Raw genomic sequence first — 25,383 nt, forward strand, 5'->3', positions numbered from 1 at the left:
TCAGACTCACGTTCATTGTGAATACAGACTTATACTCAACACAGGGTCAGCTCAGACCCAGATTCACTGTGAATACATCGCCCATTCCATAGCCAGGGATAGCTCATACCCAGATTCATGTGAATACAGCCTTCATACTATATGCAGGGTCTGATCAGACCCCAATTCACTGTGAACACAGCCGCCAAAGCCAACTCAAGGTCAGCTCAGTCGCAGAGTCACTGTGAATACAGCCTCCATACCCCACCCAGTGTCAAGTCAGACTCACATTCATTGTGAATACAGACCCATACCCAACCCAGGGATAGCTCATACCCAGATTCATGCGAATACAGCTCCCATACCCAACCTGGCTAAACTCATACCCAGATTCATGTGAATACAGCCCCCATACCCAACCTGGCTAAACTCAAACCCAGATTCACTGTGAATACAGCCTCCATACATCACACTGGGTCATTTCAGACCCAGATTCACTATTGTTACAGCCACCATACCCCACACTGGGTCAGCTCAGACCCAGATTCATTGTAAGTATATCGCCAAGACCACAGCCAGCGTCAGCTCACACCCAAATTCACTGTGAATACAGCCCCCATACCCACCCTGGCTAAACGCAAACCCAGATTCACTGTGAATACAGTCCCCATAACCCAACAAGTGTCAGCTCAGACCCAGACTCACTGTGAACACAGCCCGTATTTCCCAACCAGGGTCAGCTCAGAAACAGATGTATTGTGAATACATCACCCACACTCCACCGATGGTTAGCTCAGCACAGAGTCACTGTGAATACCGCCCCCATACCCCACCAAGGTTCAGCTCAGCCCCAGATTCACTCTGAATACAGCCTCCATACTATATGCAGGGTGTGGTCAGACCTCAATTCACTGTGAATACAGCCCCCGTAGCCAACACAGGGTCTGCTCAGACCCAGATTCTCTGTGAATACAGCCTCCATACCCCACCCAATGTCAAGTCAGACTCACATTCATTGTGAATACAGACCCATACCCAACCCGGGTCAGCTCAGACCCAGATTCACTGTGAATGCATCACCCATAACCGCACCCAGGGTCAGCTCAGACCCAGATTCATAGTGAACACAGCCTCCGTACTGCACCCAGGCTTAGCTCAGACTCAGATTCACTGTGAATACAGCCCCCATATATCACACAGGATCAGCTTAGACCCAGGTTAACTCTGAATATAGCCCCCATACCCCACCCACGGTCAGCTTAGATGCAGATTCACTCTGAATACAGCCACCATACCTCAACAAGGGTCAGCTCAGATTCAGACTCACTGTGAACACAGCCCGTATTTCCCACCCAGGGTCAGCTCAGACCCAGATTCACTGCGAATGCAGCATCCCTTACCTCACCCAGGGTCAGCTGAGATTGAGATTAACTGTGAATGCATTGCCCATAACCGTACCCACGGTCAGCTCAGACACAGGTTCAATGTCAATACAGCCCCCATACTCCAACCAGGGTTAGCTCAGACCCAGATTTTCTGTGAAGAGAAATACCATACCCCAACAAGGGTCAGCTCAGACCCAGATTCACTCTGAGTAAAGCCACCATACCCCAACAAGGGTCAGCTCAGACGCAGACTCACTGTGAACACAGCCCCTATTTCCCACCAAGGGTCAGCTCGGCAACAGATGTATTGTGAATACATCCCCCATACCCCACCAAAGCTCAGCTCAGTCGCAGATTCACTGTGAATACAGTCCCCGGACCCACTGAGGGTCAGCTAAGTCACAGTTTCCCTGTGAATACACCCCCCTTACCCCACCCAGGGTCAGCTCAGACCCAGATTCACTGTGAATACATCCCCCATAGCACACGCAGGGTCAGCACTGATCCCATTCAGTGTGAACAAATCTCCCATAGCATAGCCAGGGTTAGCTCATACCCTGATTCATGAGAATATAGCCTCCATACTATATGCAGGGACTGCTCAGACACCATTTCACTGTGAATACATCCCCCTACTCTCCCAAGCGATCAGCTCTGACTCACATTCGCTGTGAATACAGTCCCCATGCCCCATTAAGGGTCAGCTCACCCCCAGATTCACTGTGAAGAGCGACACCACACCCCACCCAGGGTCAGCTCAGACCCAGATTCACTGTGAGTACAGTCCCCATACCCCAACACGAGTTAGCTCAGACCCAAACTCACTGTGAACACAGTCCGTATTTCCCACACAGGGTCAGCTCAGAAACAGATTCATTGTGAATACATCCCCATACCCCACCGACATTTAGCTCAGACCCAGATCCTCTATGATTACAGCCCCAATATCCCACTCAGGGTCAGCTCAGACCCATTCCCTGCAAATACAGCCCACATTCCCCACCCAGCATCAGCTCAGACCCAGATTCACTGCGAATACTGCATCCCTTACATCACTCAAGGTCAGCTCAGATTGTGATTCACTGTGAATGCATCGCCCATAACCGCACCCAAGGTCAGATCAGACACAGGTTCACTGTCAATACTACCCCCCATACTTCAACCAGGGTTAGCTTAGATCCAGATTTAGTGAATACATCCGCCATACCCCACCCAGGTTTAGCACACTGCCAGATTCTCTGTGAAGAGAGACACCATACTCCATCCAGGGTCAGCTCAGACCCAGATTCTCTGTGAATACAGCCACCATAACCCAACAAGGGTCAGCTCAGACGCAGACTCACTGATTCATTCCTGAAGAAGGGCTGATGCCCGAAACGTCGATTCTCCTGCTCCTTGGATGCTGCCTGACCTGCTGCGCTTTTCCAGCAACACATTTTCAGCCCCCATACCTCACCCAGAGTCAGCTAAGATTAAGGTTCACTGTGAATTCATCATCCATAACCGCACCCACAGTCAGCTCAGACACAGATTCAATGTCAATACAGCCCCCATACTCCAACCAGGCTTAGCTCAGATCCAGATTCAGTGAATACATCCACCATACCCCACCCAGGTCTACCTCAGACCCAGATTCACTGTGAATACAGCCTCCATACCCCACCCAGGCATAGCTCAGACTCAGCTTCACTGTGAATACAGCCCCCGTACATCACACAGGGTCAGCTCAGATCCAGATCCACTGTGAATACAGCCCCCATACCCCAACCAGGGTCAGCTCAGACCTAGATTCACTGTGAATGCAGACACCTTACCCCACCCAGGGTCAGTTCTGACTCAGATGCATTGTGAATACATCACCCATAACCACACTCATTGTCACCTCAGACCCAGATTCACAGTGAATACATCTCCCATACTCCACCCAGGTTCAGGTCAGATCCAGATTCACAGTGAATACATCACCCATAACCGCACTCATTGTACCTCAGACCCAGATTCACTGTGAATACAGACTCCATACCGACCCAGTGTCAGGTCAGAACCAGATTCATTATGAAAATAGTCTCCATAAGCAAACCAGGATCACCTCAGACCCAGATTCACTGTGAAAACAGCCCCCATACCCCAACCACGGTCAGCTTTGACACAGAGTCACTGTGAACACAGTCCCTCTATCCCACCCAGGGTCAGCTCAGAAACAGATTTACTGTGAATACGTCATACATATCCCCCAATGGTTAGCTCAGGTACAGAACCTACCAGGTAACATACCTAGGGTCAGCTCAGACCTAGATTCACTGTGAATACAGCCTCCATACCCCACTCAGGGATAGTTCAGATTCAGATTCACTGTGAATAAAGCCCCCCTACATCACACAGGGTCAGCTCAGATCCGGATTCACTGTGAATACGGCCCCCATACTCAGCCAGGATAAGCTCAGACCGAGATTCACTGTGAATATAGCCCCCATACTCCACCCAGGGTCACCTCTGACCCAGGTGCACTATGAGTACAACCACCATACCCGAATAAGGATCAGCTCAGACCCAGACTCTCTGTGGATACAGACTGTATTTCCCACCCAGAGTCAACTCAGAAAAGTTTTCACTGTGAATACATCCCCCATATCCCGCCAATGGTTAGCTCAGACTCAAATTCTCTGTGTCTACAGCCCCTGTAAACACCAAGGATCAGCTCAGCCACAGATTCACTGTGAATACATCCACCAAAACCTCACCTGGTAAATAAAAGCAAATTACTGCGGATGCTGGAAAATCTCAGCAAGTCTGGCAGCATCTGTAAGGAGAGAAAAGAGCTGAAGTTTCGAGTCTAACTGACCCTTTGTCAAGACTCGAAATGTTAGCTCTTTTCTCTCCTTACAGATGCTCCCAGATCTGCTGAGATTTTCCAGCATTTTCGCTTAAGACCTCACCCAGGTTCAGCTCAGACCGGTAACTTTAATGGTTGTCATCAGGTTTAGGTACACATGGTTCTGACCCTGGCATGTTAACCGGCACTCTTGACCGATCCATAGATTGGCTTGATGGTAACGGTAGACTCAGGGATTATCCTGGACAAAAAGTTACAGGTTGTGTTTGAATACAATTTTGCTTCTCCTGCTGCTGTGGTCTGCAATATGACATGAATGCCAAGTTTAAGCTGCAGTACAATTCTGCTGCCTGTCTCCCCATTCACATCGAGACCGAGTCATCCATCAGTGACCTACTCTGGTTTCAGATATGGTAACATTTCCATTTTAATATTCCCATTCTTCCGTGGGTGTCTCCATGGTGTCATGCCTCCAATTTGTCACGTTCCTCAAAACCCTTTCAAATATTCATCAGAACCTTTTCCCTTCTGTAGTGCCATTTTCTGTGCTTAAAGTGAATGTGTTTCCCTCTGTTTCACTCACTGACGATGATTAAGAGCTCTGTAGTGTCAGAGATGCTAGCGTTATGTAGTTTCAGAACCAATGAATTTGTACACCTCTTGTTATCATTCACTTCCCGGTGAACAGCGCTCCACATTTGACAGGGCGTTTGAGTAGTTTTAACACACGTCTTTGAAACTTGTTCTCGAACAGAAATTGCTGGAGAAATGAAGCAGGTCTGTCAGCATCAGAGGAGTGACAACAGAGTTATTCTTTCGGGTTCAGTGACTCTTCTTCAGAGCTTCCAGTCTCTCCAGCAATTTTTTGTTCTTGTTCCAGATTTCCAGTGTCCACGGGTCTCTGTTTTATTGAACCTATTCATCTCGAGAGAAACTGAACAGGTCCAACAGCAACAGCGGAGACAGAGAAACAGATAGTGTTTCAAGTCCAGAATGACCCTTCTTCAGAAATGAAAAGGATTGGAAAATGGGCTTTGTAATAACTTGACAGAGGTGGGGGAGGAGTGACGGGAAACAGGTTGTGGAGATGCAGTGCAAAAGGCAAACGGGCTTTTAATTGGAAATGGGTTCTCTTAGTTGAGTGCAAGATAAATAAGATACAAGCAAGACAAGGTCATATGGTCACCACGAGGCAGAATATATGAAAAAGGGAGAACAGTCATACTGGGGTGAGGCTGTGAAGTTATCGAATTGGATATGAAGGCCTACAGGTGAGGTGTTACTCGAGCTTGGGTTGTGCTTCATTGGAACATTTGCAGCAGCCCAGGACTGAGATGTTGGCATGAGAGCGAGGTAGGTTCTTGTAATGAGAAGGTCCAAGGTTATTCCGACAAAGTGGATGTATTCCTCAAAGCTGTTTGGTCTGGTCATGTGCAGGAAACTGCATTGTGAGCAGCAATGACAGGAGACTGGATTAAACAAATCCAAGGGAAATGCAACTTCACCTTGTGGGATATAGGTGAATTGATGTTATTTCTGCAAATTATAAGTTCTGATACAGAGTAAATGAATTCACATTAGTCTGTGATTGTTTTCTCAGCTAGGAGCTGAGTTAGCAAAAATGGGAACTACATCGAGGAAGGACGTTAGCATGAGACGTGATTACAGAACAATGGTAGAAATACAGGCACTCGATAAAATGCTGTGAAAAAAGGCCTTTATAAGCAGTAGGTTTTCCACTTGTACAGAGACACAGGAACAAACCCCAATTAAAAGGGCTTAGTGATAAGATGCTGTGAGGGGCAGTGCAGATGGAGGGAGTAGATAATGGTAAGCAAAGGAGGGGATGACGTCAAACAACCTTATGGGAGCCAGAGATAGACATTTGTCACTGACAAGGCCAGATAAACAGAAGTTGTGGGATCAGTCTTAAGGAAATGAATGACGTAAGCGGAGGATGGGGGCAAACAATGAATAAGAAAAAATATGGGGATTCAAACTGTATAAATTTTGAGAGTTTGTTGGATTTGATGTGCATTTGTCATTGTCTTACCTGGCATTAGACATTGCACCCACTTGCAAGTGTACAAATAAAGCGGCACTACTAGTTCAGATTTTTGGTCTTGGACTGAAATTATTGAAGTGAGTGAGCTTTTGTTTCTCACAATTTGGAGGCTGTCCGGGATGTTCTTCTATCGCCGGGGGGAGTGGCTGGCCTTGGACACTGGGAAGACGCGTCCCGTTCCCCATTGAGGAGCGGTCTCGTGTCCCGGTTTGGTCTGCTCCCTTGGGTGACCTGTGTGAATCCTACAAGAGAGAGACATCTGAATCAGATAGTGATAGGAGCTCGATAGACGATACGGCGGCAAAAGGGGCCAGGCAACTCTGTGCACAGACCAAGGTAAGAAACCTGACTTTTAAGTATTGCCTTGCTGACCGGGAAAAGAGGTATTTACTCGCTGACGGACTAGCGAGGGCCCCGGGAAATGGGGGGTAGGCAGAGTAGCTGTCACGGAGTAAAGGAAGAAAAAATCCCTGGTAACATTCCTCCTGAAAGTCCGTTGGGGAGGATGTTGCGGGATTGGACAAGTAATACTTGTACAAGGGCAAAAGATAAAAAGACAATGATTAAATATTGTTGTTTATTATGGACCAAAGAACCAATCCTTCGTCCGGCTGTCTTCTGGCCAAAGTATGGTTCAGACGAGGATTGGGTCTGTCAGTATTTAGGGTTGTATGTGAATGGAAAACAACCTTTTAGTCAAGAGGAGGCAGACTATGTGTCCTGTTGGAAGGGCAGTTTGGGAATGCTGTTAGTAAAGACAAAGGATTCCCCCTCTGCCCCACCTAGTCCCTGGGATCCTCTTAACTGTTTGCCCCCCCCCCCGTACAATAAAATCAGGTTAGGTGAACATGGGGAAGGAGGACAGACAGACAGGGACAGGGAACAGATGATTCACCAGAAGAGGACGAAGGGGCGGTGGATGGGGATGTTGTTGTTCCTGACCCTCAATCCTCAGCAAAAGAAAGGGAAGCTACAGTAGATGTAGAGGAGGCTTCCAGAGAATCAAAATCAAAGTCTAAGGGGGGGAAAACAAAAGAAAAAGGGGAAGAACGTAATGACTTATCCCCTTCAGGAGGTACCCAAAGGGGACAAAGAGATTGGGTTTGTAAGAGCCCCCCTCACCAGTGGGGAGGTCAGAACATTTAAAAAGAAATGAAGGTCCTGGTTGAGGATCCGGTGGGGTTGTCTGAACAAATTAATCAATTTCTGGGGCCCAGTCTATACCTGGGCTGAGTTAATGTCTATTTTGAATATACTATTTACTGGGGAGGAAAGGGGACTTATACGGGGAGCTGCTATTAAAATATGGGACACGGAACACCCGATTGGAGATGGGGATGTTGGACAGGGAAATGTGAAGTTTCCCCTCAAAGACCCCCAGTGGGAAAACCAAAACCCGGAGCATAGAGAAGAAATGAGGGAATTGAAAGACCTGATTCTAAAAGGAATAAGAGAGGCAGTTCCGAAGTCACAGATTTTGACTAAAGCCTTTGAAGTTAGACAGGAGAAAGATGAGACTCCCTCAGCTTTCCTGCAAAGATTAAGGGACTCAATGCGGAAATATTCTGGAATGAACCCTGAGGACCCAGTGGCACAGAGTCTTTTGAAAGTACATTTTGTGACAGAAGCATGGCCAGACATACAGAGAAAGATACAGAAGATAGAAGGGTGGAGTGAAAAACCATTAGATGAATTGTTGTTGTTCACAGAAAGTGCTTGTAAAGAGGGAGGATGAGAGACAAAAACAGAAGGCGAAAATGATGGTAGCTACGGTTGATGCGGTAGTTAAGAGGAGAATGGAACCAACAGTGAGCAACCGGAGCGGCGGGTGGCAGCATGGAGGACAGAGAGGAAAGGGGAGAGGGAGAGGGAGAGGACAAGGGGGAGCATTTGATAGAGGGTTTGGGCGACAGGGGCAGAGATGGAAGTCTCCACAGGAAGGATGGAAAGATAGGGCATTTTAAGCGGGAGTGTCCTGATCTACAAAGGGAAGAAAGGACAATTCCGCTTATGAATTTTGATGAAGAATAGGGGTGTCAGGGGTTCCTGCCCTCGGGGGCCCACCAGGAACCCTTGATAAACTTGAAGGTGGGACCCTGAAGGGAGGAGGCAGTCTTCCTAGTAGATACGGGGGCGGCACGGTCATCGCTGAATTTTAAACCAAAGAAAGCAGAAATGTCAACACGATCAATCACTGTTTCGGGGGTAAAAAGGGGAAGGATTTACTGTTCCAGTATTTGAACCTATGATGATAGAAGGTCCTAAGGATTGGGTCACAGGGGAACTGCTGTATATCCCTGATATAGGAAGTAACTTACTGGGGAGAGACTTAATTATCCTTTTAGGACTGGAGATTGGAATTCAGGAAAAGGAATTAGTTGTACAACTGGCAATGTTGACAGAGGATGCAGAGAGAGAGATAGACCCTATTGTATGGGCTAGAGAAGTGAATCGTGGAAAACTACAGATCCCTCCCCTTTTAATAAATTTAAAACGGAAAGGGGACGTTATCTGTGAACGACAATATCCTATTTCCTTAGAAGGTAAACGAGGACTGCAGCCAGTAATTGAGGGACTGATTAGAGATGGGCTGTTGGAGCCATGTATGTCTCCTTATAATACCCCAATTCTACCAGTGCGGAAATCTGATGGAACTCATCGATTGGTGCAGGATTTGAGAACATTGAATCGAATAGTACAGATCAGGCACCCAGTGGTGCCAAACCCTACACATTATTAAGTAAGATCCCTCATGACCACAAATGGTTCAGTGTGATAGATTTAAAAGATGCCTTTTGGGCTTGTCCCTTGGCGGAGGAAAGTAGGAATTTGTTTGCCTTTGAATGGGAAGATTCCAAGACAGGACGGAAACAGCAATACCGGTGGATTGTGCTCCCCCAGGGGTTTACGTGATCCCTGAATTTATTTGGACAGATGTTAGAACAAATATTGGAGAAATTTAGCAGCCCCAAGGGGACTACCCTGTTGCAGAATGTAGACGACCTCTTAGTATCAGGAATAAGAAGAGAAAGTGTAGTAGAAGCCACTAACAAATTATTGAATTTCCTGGGTCAGCAAGGACTGCGAGTATCTAAAAACAAATTACAATATGTGGAGCAGGAAGTAAAATACATCTAGTGAGTGAGGGCAAGCGAAAGATAAGCCCGGAGCAGATAGAGGGAATAGTGGGGATGCCATTGCCCAGCACTAAACGGGAGCTACGCAAATGTTTGGGTCTAACGGGATATTGCAGATTGTGGATAGATTCCTATGCCCAGAAGACTAGGAAATTATATCTTAAACTATTAGAGGGGGAGCCAAAATGTTTAAATTGGGATGATGAGGAAAAAGAACTAGCTGAGAAACTCAAAAGAGATTTGATTCATGCCCCCGTGTTAGCCTTACCTTCGCTAGATAAACCTTTCCACCTCTTTGCCACCGTAGATAAGGGAGCGGCTTTGGGGGTATTAACCCAGAGGTGGGGAGGGATGAAACAGCCAGTAGCATATCTTTCAAGGCTATTGGATCCAGTATCCCGAGGGTGGTCTGAGTGTGTGCAGGCCGTGGCTGCCACTGCACTGTTGGTAGAGGAAAGCAGAAAGCTTACGTTTGGGGGAGCCCTAATAGTAAGCACTCCACATCAAGTGAGAACAATCTTAAACCAAGAAGCTGGGCGATGGTTGACAGACTCGCGGATTTTGAAATATGAGGCGATATTGATAGAAAAGGATGATCTAGTGTTGGTCACTGACAATTGTTTAAATCCAGCTGCCTTTCTTTGGAAAGGGGAAGGAGACTCTCCTCAGAATCCAGGGCATGACTGCCTTGACATTATTGAATACCAAACTAAGGTCCGTATGGACCTGAGAGATGTTCCACTTCATGCAAGGGCTAGACTTTTTATCGACGGATCATCCCGGGTGACTGAAGGGAAAAGACATAATGGGTATGCAGTTGTAGATGGGACAGAAGGTAGTGTGGTGGAGGCAGGAAGGTTGCCAAATGGGTGGTCAGCTCAGACCTGCGAACTCTATGCATTGGAGAGAGCCCTTAGGGCATTAGAAAATAAAGAGGGAACAATATACACTGACTCTAAATATGCATTTGGTGTTGTGCACACTTTCGGAAAGATATGGCAGGAAAGAGGACTGATCAATAGCCGGGGGAAGGAATTAGTTCATGAAGAATTGATTAAACGGGTCTTGGAATCTCTATTACTCCCCCGAGAGATAGCCGTAGTGCACGTAAATGGTCATCAGAAAGGAAATGAACCAGAGGTTAGGGGAAATAGATTAGCCAATGAAGTGGCTAGGGAAGCTGCCCTGAACCCACAAGAAGTGGTGATTCATTCCCTAATACCTACTGTCCCAGGTCCTAGGGAAACACCTATATTTACTGAAAGAGAAGAAAAAGAATTGAGAGATTTAGGGGCTGTAAAAACAGCAGACGGGCATTGGAGGTTACCTGATGGAAGGGAAATGTTAAACAAAATGACGATGCGGGAGATTATGGCTGTCCTACTCCAAGGCAGTCACTGGGGAGTCCAAGTTCTTAGGGAATATGGATGTAAAGGAATATATACCATTGCTAAGCAAATATGTGAGGGATGCATAATATGCAGAAAGGTAAATAAAAAAGTCTTGAGAAAACAGGCCCCGGGAGGAAGAGACCCAGGATTGAGACCCTTCCAGAGTATACAAGTAGATTATACTGAACTGCCTAGAGTAGGAAGACTAAAATATATGTTGGTCATAGTAGATCATTTATCTGGTTGGGTTGAAGCATACCCCCTTGCTACCGCCACTGCAAATGGGATGTCTAAAACAATATTAGAGCACATAATTCCCCGATATGGGCTAGTGACCCATATAGATTCCAACCAAGGAACTCATTTTACCTCAAGTGTTACAGGGGGTAATGAAGGGGTTGGGGATTTCCTGGGAGTTCCATACTCCATGGCACCCGTCATCATCAGGAAGAGTTGAGAGAATGAACCAAACACTCAAACGACAGCTCTCTAAATTGATAATAGAAACCAGACTCCCTTGGACCAAATGTTTACCTATAGCTCTCTTGCGAGTACGAACAGCCCCAAGGAAAGATTTGGGACTATCCCCCTATGAAATCTTATTTGGACTACCTTATCTGGGAATGAATGGAGAATTGCCAATTCCCGAAACTAAAGATTTGTTTTTAAAGAAGTATATACTGGGCTTGTCCTCCTCTTTATCTTTCCTCAGAAAACAGGGTCTATTGGCACAGACTCCGTCCCTTGAATTCACTGTTCACCCATCTGGCTAGGTGATTGGATCTTAGTAAAATCATGGACAGAGACTAAATTGCAGCCGGACTGGGAAGGGCCATACCAGGCTCTTTTGACTACCGAAACGGCAATAAGGACGGCGGAAAAAGGCTGGACTCATTACACTCGGATCAAAGGGCCCGTGGACCCTCCAGTTGAGGAAGAAGTCTGGACAGCCGAATCAACGCAAGACCCGCTAAAACTCAAACTAAAGAGACTTTGAGTAACTGACTATACAGTGGCGGCGTGAGCGCGGGATTATTTCTGTAAGATTGTATATTAAGCCTTTTTGTGCTTCAGCATGATGTTTAGAATACTGGGAATGTTTAGAGTTATGATGCTGGCCCTCTTGGTATTGGGATTTTGTCAAATATCATTTTCATATGTGTTATTAACGGTTCCTGAGTCTGATAATCCACAAGTAATAGACACTGATGCATGCAGCTTAGTAAATTGTGGGGATGTAGATAATCAGAGACAGTACCACAGCTCTGAGATACATCTTAAGTCTTATGGGGATGGCCTCGGGGATGGTACTTGGTATAATGGTCTCGTCACAGTACATCGGGCCCCCTTCCGACCAGCTCGCGATTGTCTCGATAAAAAGTGTAACCCTATATACTTAACGATAAGGGAAACCACATGGCACGAAGCAATTTTGGGGGGTGGCACTTATGAGATACAATTAAATGAAACATTTGGGATTGAAATGAAAGCAAATGGGAAGGAGTTTGTGGGCTGTTGTTTTCGAATTAGCGTAGGACAGGGAAAACGGGTAGAATTACTGGATAATGAGATACAACCCTTCACCCCTCCCGATGATCCTAAAGTAGTAAAAATTGTAGAGGTAAAAGACTTGAAACAGACCATCGAGATAGAAACTGGGTACGGAGATGCAAATGCCTGGGTTGAATGGGTAAAGTATACTGTAAAAAGTCTGAACAAAAGCAATTGCTATGCATGTGCCTCCGGTAGGCCAGTGGCCCAGGTGGTTCCCTTTCCACTCGGGTGGAAGCGAGACAGGAAGGGCATGAAATGTATGATAGCCCTGTACCAGGATGAGACTGCATGGAAAGATAGGAATTGTACCTATCGGGCCTTACGGAGATTGACTACCTTAGCAGAGGAACTGACTGAGAATTCAGGAGTAGACACATCTCTCACAGGATGGCTTGAATCCTGGTTTGGGAAATGGAAGGGGTTGGTGGTTTCCATCCTTACTTCCCTGATAGTAGTAGTCGGGGTATTGGTGGCCATTGGCTGTTGTATCATACCCTGTATACGAGGGCTCACCCAAAGACTGATTGAAACAGCCTTGATGAAACAGATGCCCCTAAGAGGGAATCAGACAGAGGAACTTTATCGGCTAAATAGTGAGGAGATGAGTGAAACCAAGATGGATGAAATCTCTGAAATGATGCTTGCGAATTTTGGGAACGATGTTTAAAAGAAAAACAGACAAAAATGCAGAAGATAACAAATGGTAATCAAAAGATAAAGGGGAAATTGTGGGATATAGGTGAATTGATGTTATTTCTGCAAATTATAAGTTCTGATACAGAGTAAATGAATTCACATTAGTCTGTGATTGTTTTCTCAGCTAGGAGCTGAGTTAGCAAAAATGGGAACTACATCGAGGAAGGACGTTAGCATGAGACGTGATTACAGAACAATGGTAGAAATACAGGCACTCGATAAAATGCTGTGAAAAAAGGCCTTTATAAGCAGTAGGTTTTCCACTTGTACAGAGACACAGGAACAAACCCCAATTAAAAGGGCTTAGTGATAAGATGCTGTGAGGGGCAGTGCAGATGGAGGGAGTAGATAATGGTAAGCAAAGGAGGGGATGACGTCAAACAACCTTATGGGAGCCAGAGATAGACATTTGTCACTGACAAGGCCAGATAAACAGAAGTTGTGGGATCAGTCTTAAGGAAATGAATGACGTAAGCGGAGGATGGGGGCAAACAATGAATAAGAAAAAATATGGGGATTCAAACTGTATAAATTTTGAGAGTTTGTTGGATTTGATGTGCATTTGTCATTGTCTTACCTGGCATTAGACATTGCACCCACTTGCAAGTGTACAAATAAAGCAGCACTACTAGTTCAGATTTTTGGTCTCGGACTGAAATTATTGAAGTGAGTGAACTTTTGTTTCTCACAACCTGAGAGATGTGTGTTGGGTTGCAAAGAAATAAGGAACGAGTCCGTAAATTTCAAATATCCAGCTTTCTTTCTACTTGTGTGATGATACAATAGCTGCACACTGAGACCTTGGCAGCAACATCTTTAATTGTGTTTTTCCTTTTTTTAATTTATTTAGTCACAAGTTGTTCCCCACATTCTAACAGTAAGGTCGAGGCAACTGTCTGTGTGTCATGTATGTTCCCGTCTGCTTTGAACTGATTCCTTTTGTGTCAACCACACTTGCAAGCCTGCTCTTCGCAATAGCATTTGTAACTTTTACCCTTGTTATGCTGTCACTTAATCACACAATTTTCAATATACCCCACAATTTCTTTGCTTTTGCACTCTCTACCTCTATGTACAAATGTAAAGATTCACTAAGCCTTCTTAACCAGAGTTTCAACTTGTCTGGCCACTTATATTTTGCAGTGGGGCGTGTGTGTGTGTGTCTGTGTCTGCGTGCGTGTGTGTGTATACCTTCTTGCAGTAGGTACTGTATGATTCTATGACTGTATCCATGAACGCACAGCTCAGGGCAGCTTTCCAAACCCTGGAGGTAATGAGCTCGATGTTCACAAGGTTCTCAGACTAAAAAAAACTGGTGGCCACTGTGAGACCAATCGGGAGGTTGATATTTCATGACTAATTTGCTTGTTTCCAACATAATTGAAGCATACTCAGAGATTGATCAATCATTCTGCTTCAGTGTAAGTGATATTCCTTTTAGTACTTGAATAACATTCGACTCTGCTTCGCCTCCCTTGACAATGCAATGCACTATGGGATAGTGAATAGGATAAAGGGAACACACTGGTATGTGACCATTCCAAGACCAGTTGGAGACCTGGGTTTACTGCATTTCCATTTTACAAAGGCAGGCAGTGAGGACTTACAACCTTCAAGTTCTAATGAGTTTACATTTTCAGAACTCATTGAGAGAAAGTAGTCCAATGAACAGAGGAAGACTGAGACAGAGTTAAGACAGAAAGGAAAAGCATGAAAGAACAGTTTTTCTATAATTCTCTGATCCTCAAGAAAGGAATCTCCTTATAAACTTCTCACAAATGATTTCTAACTGACTGAACAATTTCTAATCTCTGAGTTGGTTTTTCTAGTTCTTTCATTACACACCGTCGCTAACATCCATGAAAATGATCAGAATTAGGAACACAAACTTTTAAAATTTATTCTACAGTGCAATTCAAGGGAGAGTGTGGCCCTGAGCCGGGCTGGGGCCGGGGAGAGTAGCTGGCGGTGCACAGCTGTGAGTGTAGAGTGGATGATCTGGAGGGAGAACCATTTCTTATTGTTTTAGAGTTGCTGTGGATGTCCTGCTCAGGTCCAAATGTTGATGGTCTGATGTAGTCCGGAGTCCATGGGGATTCAGGCGGTTCCCTGAGCAGGCGCTGAGGTAGCAGGCTGAGATTTAGCTGTGGTAGCGGGTCTGTATAAAGACGTGGGTGAAGAGCCTTTGAATCCATACCCATTGTGTTTTCCCAGCAACAGCCTGTGAACCCATTCCCTTGCAATTCAAGGAATTCTGCATTTTATTTTCAATTAGATTAAATTCCCTACAGTGCGGAAACACTGGCCCAACAAGTCCACACCGACCCACCGAACAGTAACCCACCCAGACCCATTTCCCTCTAACTAATGCACTTAACACTTTGGGCAATGTAGCATGGCTAATCTACCTAACTTGCACATCTTTGGACTGTGGGAGGAAACCGGAGCACCCGGAGGTAACCCACGCAGACATGGGGAGAATGTGCAAACTCTGCACAGTTGCCTGAGGCTGGAATCGAACCCGGGTGCTGTGAGGCAGCAGTGCTAACCATTGAGCCAATGTGCTGCCCTTAAAGAACAAATGCATTTGCTCACCCATAACATGGAGATCTAGGGGTTTAGATTTTTTTTGTTTTTTTCTCTTTTTTCTTTTTTTTTTAGTGCTGTGTGATCAAAAACAGTGAAGGGGAGGGTAGGGACTAAATCAAAATAGAGTTGGAGGGAGAAACGATGCACTCCACTCTAGGGGTTTAGTATGAGCATCCAACAGAGTCATCATTGGCTGACCATAAACTATCTCTGCAGCTGATAGTTTGATAGCCTGGACTGTGCATTCAAAGAATATGACAAAAGGGGGAAATGTGGTACTGTGGGCAACATTTAGCATTGCATGAATAGAAAAAAAAATTGATCAATTCTCGAGTTATAATTCAGTAAGTTAAAAGACAAAATGTCAGAAACAGCTTTCAGGACCAGGCTGAATGTAAACAAATTCCATTGGTTTGATCAAATTTCAGTCATCTTTTTCACGGCTCCTTGCATATTTCGAAACGCCGATCGCAGCCCGAACAAAAGGTCTGTATCACAGAAACAGAGTTATGGAATGACACAAATGATTAATTTTGTTTTAGACTAAGGTTCAATGGTACACACATGTCATGATAATCTGTAATTGCTCAGCATATTTTAAAGTGTATAATGTGTTACTTTTATAAGGCACAAAACCTGGAAGGGAAACAGGGGACGATCTGGATCCCTCCTCTTTCCTAGTCCCAGCCAAATTGTTGCAGTACTTACAATAAAGGCTGATTATTTTCAGTTCAATTGATTTTTGAGTATTGTTGATTTCTCTTGCTCTCATAGATCCCTGCTAATTAAATTCTACTATGACACTGCTGTACAGGAACTTTGTGAGATCACATCTGGAGCAGTGTGCACAGATTTAGTCTCCTCACTGAAGAAAGGGAACAGCTCAGAGATGGTTCCCTCATCTGATTTCTGCAATGAAGATGTGAGTGTAGAAGGAAAGGCTAGTCTTGTTGTTCCAATAAAAATGAAAGGTGATCTGAATTTTACATCGAAGACCAGAGGAAGTGAGCAAGAGACCATTACACAGAGAATGGAGGAATCCATTCCACTTCTCCAGCCTGCTACACAGGAACAGCAGAGGTATATTCAGGCTTTTGACCCTGTTACATCAGGACAGGACGAGGTTCTTCAGCCCCTGGAGACATATATACAGTTACAGGAGGAGGCCGATCAGCCCCTCAAGCCTATAACACTGGGCCCAGAGTAGGCCATGAAGCACCAATATCCAGTTGGACAACACCAGGATCAGTCCATTCAGCTTCCTCAAGTTTGTAACCCAGGAAATGGATAGGGCCACAAAGTGATGTGTGACTGTTATACTTGAATAACAGAAGGCCATACAGCTGAAAGAGCTGATTGCATGGGAATTGGAGAAGGGCATAAAATTGTTTGTGACATTTTATGAGGAAGGAGGAGGTAGTTCAGCCATGTGTCTGTCAGAGTCACAGAGATGTACAACTCACCCATGCCAACCAGAAATCCTCATCTAATCGAGTCCCATTTGCCAGCATTTGGCCCATATCCCTCTGAACTCTTCCTATTCATATATCCATTCAGGTGCCTCTTAAGTGTTCCAACTGTACCAGCCTCCACCACTTGCCTGGTCTGGGACTCACTCATGCACTGGCCTGGTCTGGGACTCACTTCCGGACTGGCCTGCTCTGGGAATCACTCCCGTAGTGATCTGGTCTGGGACACACTCCCGCACTGGCCTGGTCTGAGACCCACTCCCGCCCTGGCCTGGTATGGGACTCACTCCCGCCCTGGCCTGGTATGGGACTCACTTCCACACTGGCCTGGTTTGGGAATCACTCCTGCACTGGCCTGGTCTGGGACACACTCCTGCACTGGCCGGGTCTGGGACACGCTCATGCACTGTCCTGGTCTGGGACTCACTCCCGCCCAAGACTGGTCTGGTACTCGCTACCGCACTGGCCTGGTCTGGAACTCACTCCCGCACTGGCCTGGTCTAAGACTCACTCCCGCACTGGCCTGGTCTGTGACTCACTCCTTTACTGGCCTGGTCTGGGAGACCATCCCGTCCTGGCCTGGTCTGGATCTCACTCCCGCACTGGCCTGTTCTGTGACTCACCCCCACACAGGCCTGTTCTGTGGCTCACTCCCACACTGGCCTTGTCTGGGACTGACACCCGCCCTGGTCTGGTCTGGAACTCACACCCGCATTGGCCTGGTCTGGGACACACTCCTGCACTGGCCTGGTCTGTGACTCACTCCTTTACTGGCCTGGTCTGGGAGACCATCCCGTCCTGGCCTGGTCTGGGACTCACTCCCGCACTGGCCTGGTCTAAGACTCACTCCCGCACTGGCCTGGTCTGTGACTCACTCCTTTACTGGCCTGGTCTGGGAGACCATCCCGTCCTGGCCTGGTCTGGATCTCACTCCCGCACTGGCCTGTTCTGTGACTCACCCCCACACAGGCCTGTTCTGTGGCTCACTCCCACACTGGCCTTGTCTGGGACTGACACCCGCCCTGGTCTGGTCTGGAACTCACACCCGCATTGGCCTGGTCTGGGACACACTCCTGCACTAGCCTGGACTGGGACTCACTCCTGCACTGACCTGCTCTGGGACTCACTCCCGCACTGGCCTGGTCTGGGACTCACTTCCGCACTGTCCTGCTCTGGGAAACACTCCTGCACTGGCCTGGTCTGGGACACTCTCCTGCACTGGCCTGGTCTGGGACTCACTCCTGCACTGGCCTTGTCTGAGACACACTCCCGCACTGGACTGGTCTGGGACTCACTCCCGCACTGGCCTGGATGGGGACTCACTCCAGCACTGGCCTGGTCTGGGATACACTCCCACACTAGCCTGGTCTGGGACTCACTCCTGCATGGCCTGGTCTGGGACTCTCTCCAACACTGGCCTGGTCTGGGACACACTACCCCTCTGGCCTGGTCTGGGACTCACTCCCGCATTGGACAAGTCTGGAACTCAGTCCTGCGCTGGCCTGGTCTGCGTCTCACACCCGCACTGGCCTGGTCTGGATCTCACTTCCGCACTGGCCTGGTCTGGGACTCACTCCCTCAATGGCCTGTTCTGGGACTCACTTCCGCACTGGCCTGGTCTGGGAATCACTCCTGCACTGGCCGGGTCTGGGACTCACTCACACCCTAGCCTTGTCTGGGACACAATCCCGCACTGGCCTGGTCTGGGAAACACTCCTGCACTGGCCTGGTCTGGGACATACTCCTGCACTGGCCTGGTCTGGGACTCACTCCTGCACTGGCCTTGTCTGAGACACACTCCCGCACTGGACTGGTCTGGGACTCACTCCCGCACTGGCCTGGATGGGGACTCACTCCAGCACTGGCCTGGTCTGGGATACACTCCCACACTAGCCTTGTCTGGGACTCACTCTCGCACTGGACTGGGCTGGGACACGCTCCCGCACTGGCCTGGTCTGCGACTAACTCCCGCCCTGGCCTGGTCTGGAACTCACTCCCGCCCTGGCCTGATATGGGACTCACTCACGCACTGGTCAGGTCTAGGACTCACTCCCACCCTGGTCTGGTCTGGGACTCACTCACGCACTGGCCTGGTCTGGGACTCACTCCCGCACTGGCCTGGTCTGGGACTCACTCACGCACTGGTCAGGTCTAGGACTCACTCCCACCCTGGTCTGGTCTGGGACTCACTCCCGCACTGGCCTGGTCTGGGACTCACTCCCGCACTGGCCTGGTCAGGGACCCTCTTACGCATTGGCCTGCTCTGGGACTGTTTTCCGCACTGGCCTGGTCTGGGAATTACTCCCGTACTGGCCGGGTCTGGGACACATTCCCGCACTGGCCTGGTATGGTACTCGCTCCCGCACTGGCCTTGTCCGGGACTCACTCACGCCCTGGCCTTGTCTGGGACACAATCACGCACTGGCCTGATCTGGGACACACTCCCGCACTGGCCTGGTCTGGGACTCACTTCCGCATTGTCCTTGTCTGGGACTCACATCAGCACTGGCCTGGTCTGGACACACTCCCACACTGGCCTTGTCTGGGACTCACTCCTGCACAGGACTGCTCTGGGACTCACACCCACACTGGCCTGGTCTGGGACACACTTCTGCACTGTCCTGGTCTGGGAATCACTCCTGCACTGGCCTGGTCTGTGACACACTACCCCACTCGCCTGGTCTGCGACTCACTCCCGCACTGGCCTGGTCTGGATCTCACTTCCACACTGGCCTGGTCTGGGACTCACTCTCGCACTGACTGGTCTGCGACTCACTCCAGCACTGGCCTGGTCTGGGACACATGACCCCACTCGCCTGGTCTGCGTCTCACACCCGCACTGGCCTGGTCTGGATCTCACTTCCGCACTGGCCTGGTCTGGGACTCACTCCCTCAATGGCCTGTTCTGGGACTCACTTCCGCACTGGCCTGGTCTGGGAATCACTCCCGCACTGGCCGGGTCTGGGACTCACTCACACCATAGCCTTGTCTGGGACACAATCCCGCACTGGCCTGGTCTGGGACACACTCCCGCACTGGCTTGGTCTGGGACTCACTCCTTCACTGGCCTGGTCTGGGACTCACTCCTTCACTGGATTGGTCTGGGACTCACTCCTTCACTGGCCTGGTCTGGGACTCACTCCTTCAGTGGCCTGGTCTGGGACACACTCCTGTCCTGGCCTGGTCGGGGTCTTATTCCTACACTGGCCTGGTCTGGGACTCAGCCCCACACTGCATAGTTCTGGAACTCAGTCCCGCACTGGCCTGGTCTGCGACTCACTCCCGCACTGGCCTGGTCTGGGACTCACTCCTGCATGGCCTGGTCTGGGACTCACTTCAACACTGGCCTGGTCTGGGACTCTCTCCAACACTGGCCTGGTCTGGGACACACTACCCCTCTGGCCTGGTCTGGGACTCACTCCCGCATTGGACAAGTCTGGAACTCAGTCCTGCGCTGGCCTGGTCTGCGTCTCACACCCGCACTGGCCTGGTCTGGATCTCACTTCCGCACTGGCCTGGTCTGGGACTCACTCCCTCAATGGCCTGTTCTGGGACTCACTTCCGCACTGGTCTGGTCTGGGAATCACTCCTGCACTGGCCGGGTCTGGGACTCACTCACACCCTAGCCTTGTCTGTGACACAATCCCGCACTGGCCTGGTCTGGGACACACTCCCGCACTGGCTTGGTCTGGGACTCACTCCTTCACTGGCCTGGTCTGGGACTCACTCCTTCAGTGGCCTGGTCTGGGACACACTCCTGTCCTGACCTGGTCGGGGTCTTATTCCTAAACTGGCCTGGTCTGGAACGCAGTCCCGCACTGGCCTGGTCTGCGACTCACTCCCGCACTGGCCTGGTCTGGGACTCACTCCTGCATGGCCTGGTCTGGGACTCACTCCAACACTGGCCTGGTCTGGGACACACTACCCCTCTGGCCTGGTCTGGGACTCACTCCCACATTGGACAAGTCTGGAACTCAGTCCCGCGCTGGCCTGGTCTGCGACTCACTCCTGCACTGGCCTGGTCTGGGACTCACTCCAACACTGGCCTGGTCTGGGACACACTACCCCTCTGGCCTGGTCTGGGACTCACTCCCGCATTGGACAAGTCTGGAACTCAGTCCCGCGCTGGCCTGGTCTGCGACTCACTCCTGCACTGGCCTGGTCTGGGACTCACTCCTGCACTGGCCTGGTCTGGGGCACACACCCGCACTGGCCTGGTCTGTGACTCACTCCTTTACTGGCCTGGTCTGGGACACAATCCCGTCCTGGCCTGGTCTGGATCTCACTCCCACACTGGCCTGTTCTGTGACTCACCCTCACACAGGCCCGTCCTGGGACTCACTCCCACACTGGCCTTGTCTGGGACTGACTCCCGCCCTGTCCTGGTCTGGAACTCACACCCGCATTGGCCTGGTCTGGGACTCACTCCTGCACTGCCCTGGACTCGGACTCACTCCTGCACTGACCTGGTCTGGGACACACTCCTGCACTGGCCTGGACAGGGACTCACCGCTTCACTGGCCTGCTCTGGGACTCACACCCGCACTGGCCTGGTCTGGGACTCACTTCCGCACTGTCCTGCTCTGGGAATCACTCCTGTAGTGGCCTGGTCTGGGACACACTCCAGAACTGGCCTTGTCTGAGACACACTCCTGCACTGGCCTGGTCTGTGACTCACCCCCACATTGGCCAGGTCTGGGACTCATTCCCACTTTGGCCAGATCTGGGACTCACTCCTGCACTGGCCTGGTCTGGGACTCACTCTCTCAATGGCCTGTTCTGGGACTCACTTCCGCACTGGCCTGGTCTGGGAATCACTCCTGCACTGGCCGGGTCTGGGACTCACTCACACCCTAGCCTTGTCTAGGACACAATCCCGCACTGGCCTGGTCTGGGACACACTCCCGCACTGGCTTGGTCTGGGACTCACTCCTTCACTGGCCTGGTCTGGGACTCACTCCTTCACTGGCCTGGTCTGGGACACACTCCTGTCCTGGCCTGGTAAGGGTCTCATTCCTACACTGGCCTGGTCTGGGACTCAGCCCCACACTGCATAGTTCTGGAACTCAGTCCCGCACTGGCCTGGTCTGCGACTCACTCCCGCACTGGCCTGGTCTGGGACTCACTCCTGCATGGCCTGGTCTGGGACTCACTTCAACACTGGCCTGGTCTGGGACACACTACCCCTCTGGCCTGGTCTGGGACTCACTCCCGCACTGGCCTGGTCTGGAACTCACTCCTTCACTGGCCTGGTCTGGGACACACTCCTGTCCTGGCCTGGTCAGGGTCTCATTCCTACACTGGCCTGGTCTGGGACTCAGCCCCACACTGGACAGATCTGGAACTCAGTCCTGCACTGGCCTGGTCTGCGACTCACTCCTGCACTGGCCTGGTCTGGGACACACACCCGCACTGGCCTGGTCTGTGACTCACTCCTTTACTGGCCTGGTCTGGGACACAATCCCGTCCTGGCCTGGTCTGGATCTCACTCCCGCACTGGCTTGTTCTGTGACTCACCCTCACACAGGCCCGTCCTGGGACTCACTCCCACACTGGCCTTGTCTGGGACTGACTCCCGCCCTGTCCTGGTCTGGAACTCACACCCGCATTGGCCTGGTCTGGGACTCACTCCTGCACTGCCCTGGACTCGGACTCACTCCTGCACTGACCTGGTCTGGGACTCACTCCTGCACTGCCCTGGACTCGGACTCACTCCTGCACTGACCTGGTCTGGGACACACTCCTGCACTGGCCTGGACAGGGACTCACCGCTTCACTGGCCTGCTCTGGGACTCACTCCCGCACTGGCCTGGTCTGGGACTCACTTCCGCACTGTCCTGCTCTGGGAATCACTCCTGTACTGGCCTGGTCTGGGACACACTCCAGCACTGGCCGGGTCTGGGACACACTTCTGCACTGGCCTTGTCTGGGACTCACTCAGTCACGCCCAAGCCTGGTCTGGGACTCACTCCTGCACTGGCCTTGTCTGAGACACACTCCTGCACTGGCCTGGTTGGGGTTTCACTCCTGCACTGGCCTGGTCTGCGACTCACTCCCGCACTGGCCTGGTCTGGGACTCACTCCTGCATGGCCTGGTCTGGGACTCACTCCAACACTGGCCTGGTCTGGGACACACTACCCCTCTGGCCTGGTCTGGGACTCACTCCCACATTGGACAAGTCTGGAACTCAGTCCCGCGCTGGCCTGGTCTGCGACTCACTCCTGCACTGGCCTGGTCTGGGACTCACTCCAACACTGGCCTGGTCTGGGACACACTACCCCTCTGGCCTGGTCTGGGACTCACTCCCGCATTGGACAAGTCTGGAACTCAGTCCCGCGCTGGCCTGGTCTGCGACTCACTCCTGCACTGGCCTGGTCTGGGACTCACTCCTGCACTGGCCTGGTCTGGGGCACACACCCGCACTGGCCTGGTCTGTGACTCACTCCTTTACTGGCCTGGTCTGGGACACAATCCCGTCCTGGCCTGGTCTGGATCTCACTCCCACACTGGCCTGTTCTGTGACTCACCCTCACACAGGCCCGTCCTGGGACTCACTCCCACACTGGCCTTGTCTGGGACTGACTCCCGCCCTGTCCTGGTCTGGAACTCACACCCGCATTGGCCTGGTCTGGGACTCACTCCTGCACTGCCCTGGACTCGGACTCACTCCTGCACTGACCTGGTCTGGGACACACTCCTGCACTGGCCTGGACAGGGACTCACCGCTTCACTGGCCTGCTCTGGGACTCACACCCGCACTGGCCTGGTCTGGGACTCACTTCCGCACTGTCCTGCTCTGGGAATCACTCCTGTACTGGCCTGGTCTGGGACACACTCCAGCACTGGCCTTGTCTGAGACACACTCCTGCACTGGCCTGGTCTGTGACTCACCCCCACATTGGCCAGGTCTGGGACTCATTCCCACTTTGGCCAGATCTGGGACTCACTCCTGCACTGGCCTGGTCTGGGACTCACTCTCTCAATGGCCTGTTCTGGGACTCACTTCCGCACTGGCCTGGTCTGGGAATCACTCCTGCACTGGCCGGGTCTGGGACTCACTCACACCCTAGTCTTGTCTAGGACACAATCCCGCACTGGCCTGGTCTGGGACACACTCCCGCACTGGCTTGGTCTGGGACACACTCCTGTCCTGGCCTGGTCAGGGTCTCACTCCCACACTGGCCTTGTCTGGGACTGACTCCCGCCCTGTCCTGGTCTGGAACTCACACCCGCATTGGCCTGGTCTGGGACTCACTTCTGCACTGCCCTGGACTCGGACTCACTCCTGCACTGACCTGGTCTGGGACACACTCCTGCACTGGCCTGGACAGGACCTCACCGCTTCACTGGCCTGCTCTGGGACTCACACCCGCACTGGCCTGGTCTGGGACTCACTTCCGCACTGTCCTGCTCTGGGAATCACTCCTGTAGTGGCCTGGTCTGGGACACACTCCAGAACTGGCCTTGTCTGAGACACACTCCTGCACTGGCCTGGTCTGTGACTCACCCCCACATTGGCCAGGTCTGGGACTCATTCCCACTTTGGCCAGATCTGGGACTCACTCCTGCACTGGCCTGGTCTGGGACTCACTCTCTCAATGGCCTGTTCTGGGACTCACTTCCGCACTGGCCTGGTCTGGGAATCACTCCTGCACTGGCCGGGTCTGGGACTCACTCACACCCTAGCCTTGTCTAGGACACAATCCCGCACTGGCCTGGTCTGGGACACACTCCCGCACTGGCTTGGTCTGGGACTCACTCCTTCACTGGCCTGGTCTGGGACTCACTCCTTCACTGGCCTGGTCTGGGACACACTCCTGTCCTGGCCTGGTCAGGGTCTCATTCCTACACTGGCCTGGTCTGGGACTCGGCCCCACACTGCATAGTTCTGGAACTCAGTCCCGCACTGGCCTGGTCTGCGACTCACTCCCGCACTGGCCTGGTCTGGGACTCACTCCTGCACGGCCTGGTCTGGGACTCACTTCAACACTGGCCTGGTCTGGGACACACTACCCCTCTGGCCTGGTCTGGGACTCACTCCCGCACTGGCCTGGTCTGGAACTCACTCCTTCACTGGCCTGGTCTGGGACACACTCCTGTCCTGGCCTGGTCAGGGTCTCATTCCTACACTGGCCTGGTCTGGGACTCAGCCCCACACTGGACAGATCTGGAACTCAGTCCTGCACTGGCCTGGTCTGCGACTCACTCCTGCACTGGCCTGGTCTGGGACACACACCCGCACTGGCCTGGTCTGTGACTCACTCCTTTACTGGCCTGGTCTGGG

This window comes from Chiloscyllium plagiosum, unplaced genomic scaffold, assembly GCF_037043375.1.
Source record: "Chiloscyllium plagiosum isolate Xiang-an unplaced genomic scaffold, Cpla_swu_hap1 HiC_scaffold_21, whole genome shotgun sequence".
Taxonomy (NCBI): domain Eukaryota; kingdom Metazoa; phylum Chordata; class Chondrichthyes; order Orectolobiformes; family Hemiscylliidae; genus Chiloscyllium; species Chiloscyllium plagiosum.